This window comes from Clarias gariepinus, chromosome 15 (genome assembly GCF_024256425.1).
Source record: "Clarias gariepinus isolate MV-2021 ecotype Netherlands chromosome 15, CGAR_prim_01v2, whole genome shotgun sequence".
NCBI lineage: Eukaryota > Metazoa > Chordata > Actinopteri > Siluriformes > Clariidae > Clarias > Clarias gariepinus.
Genome location: NC_071114.1, coordinates 17,840,194 through 17,842,780, shown reverse-complemented (window position 1 = coordinate 17,842,780; position 2,587 = coordinate 17,840,194).

The following is a 2,587-nucleotide window of genomic DNA, read 5'->3' as shown; positions in this document are numbered from 1 at the left end:
CTCTCTTCACGGCATTGACCAGCTCCTCCCGTGTTGTTCTGGGCTGATTCTCCACCATTCTTAGCTTCATTAAACCCCACGAGGAGAGATCTTCCGTGGGGCTCCAGTCTGTGGGACATTGACAGTCATCATTAACCTCCTCCATTTTCTGACAAATTCAAATTCAAATTTATTTGTCACATACACAGTCATACACAGTACGATATGCAGTGAAATGCTTAGACAACTGCTCGTGACCTAAAAATAAAAGAATAGGAATAGGAATAGGAAATAAATATGAAAACTAAAATAGAGGGTAAATTTAACTAGGAAAGAATAAAAATCAAATATACAAATAAAAGTTAAAAATAAAATAACTGTACACAAAAATACACAATATAGAAAATATATGGAGAATATAGGAAGAAATGTAGAGCAATAAGAGCAGCGGAATAAATGGTAATAAAAAATAAAAGAATGGTAATGTCCATGCTCCAACAGTTGTTCTTTTTTCACCAAGCTGCTTGGCAATTGTCCCGTAGCCCTTTCCAGCTTTGTAAAGGTCTACATTTTTGTCTCTTGTGTCTTTTGACAGCTCTTTGGTTTTGTCCACTTAGACTTTGGCTGATTGTGGGGCGCACAGGTGTCTTTATGACCGCTAACAACCTCAAACAGGTGCTACTAATTAAGAATCATATTTTTGACATTCGAAAATAATTTTTGAACAGCAATTTAGTAACTTGAATATTTTTGCATTTAATGTTAAGTGCTTGAAATACATTTTCATTCAAAATATACAACCACAATAAATTGCAATGCCACAAATTTCAAGCATTGTAAATGCTCATTGTAAATGGACTTTCGTCAATTCAGATCAAATTGCAATGCAGAAAATTTAAAACATTTTTATTGCAATAAGTTTTTATTCAGTTCATCACTATTTCATTTCCATATGTTTGACTATATTGTCAAGCTGCTTAACACAGAACAGCTTAAAAGCATCACTGAACCGTCTAGCATATCTGATTGAGTATGAGGACTAGTTTGTCTAGAGAAATTAAAGTCCTACTTTTTGTGTTAACTTCTGTTTATATATATATATATATATATATATATATATATATATATATATATATATATATATATATCCACTTGGAGATATTTGTATATTGGCTGTGTTATATCTCTGTAATGCACAAATACTGTATATTTGCCAAGGCAAACTGTGGTTAAGTGGTTTATAAACCACAGCACTCTTAAGGATTCAGACTGCTTAAGTCTAGGCTAAAGACCCATTTATTTAGCCAAGCATTTTTGTGAATAAATAAATTGGCTTATAGACTTAGATTATTACGGTGAACTGGAATGTTTAGATGCTGTCTTCCCCACTCTCAATGATCACTCAGGTTTGTTGACAGTAAAGTGATTGGTCGCTTTACATCTTAGGGAGCCCTCATGTCTGTGTTTTTTTCTGGCTCTCCTTTTTAGTTATGCTGTCAGAGTTAGTTCCACCAGAGTCCATGCTTGCACTCTACACTAAATGTACATTCACCCTATATATTGTGTGACTGTGACCACACCTAACTCCTACTCTTCTGCTCTCTCCTGTTCTCTCTCTTCTCCTCTCTCTCTCCTGGTGCCCTGCTTCTGGTTGGAGATCTCATTGCATGGATGCCCTGTGAGGTCTGTCTGGAATGCGTGTGGTGACTGGGGACGGTTCCACTTTAACATGAAGATGGTCCTAGCCTCGGGTGATTCAGACAGCTGTTCTCTGTTCTCTGACTGCAGTCGCTTGATACTTTAGGATTTGAATTTTCTACAGTCTACCTGTGCCTCCAATAACAAACTGGACCCCGATTTAATAATAATAATAATAATAATAATAATATTTTTAAAAAATGTTATATTGAACTGCTAGCCACCTAACACACAGTACGACTGCAGATCAATCCCCGCTATCTGTTATCGCCCAAGTCTCAGGGAGTTTTTCTTTGCCACAAATTGCCGTCGCCGTCTGCTGCTCATCAGGGACAATCTGATCTTTAGATTCATACACATTTCATACAAACTTTCATAATATTGATTGCATAAAGCTGATTTGCGACAATGACAATTGTTAAAGCGCTGTACAAATAAAATTTTATTGAATTGAGTAGTATTTAGCATTGCGGAATGCGGTCCAGTGGGATATAGTACTGCAATATTTAGCATGACAAATTTGTGGTACAGTGGGATACAGTGCTGTAATATTAAGTGTGTAAAATTTGTGGTACAGTGGGATACAGTGCTGTAATATTAAGTGTGTAAAATGTGTGGTACAGTGGGATACAGTGCTGTAATATTAAGTGTGTAAAATGTGTGGTACAGTGGGATACAGTGCTGTAATATTAAGTGTGTAAAATTTGTGGTACAGTGGGATACAGTGCTGTAATATTAAGTGTGTAAAATTTGTGGTACAGTGGGATATGGTGCTGTAGTATTTAGTGTGACGAACTCGTGGTACAGTAGGATATGGTGCTGTAGTATTTTAATAAAACAAACTGTAGTTAAATGAGTTTGGTGTTGGAAGGCGGTAGCGCGATGACGTCATTAGCCCGCCCCTCTCTGT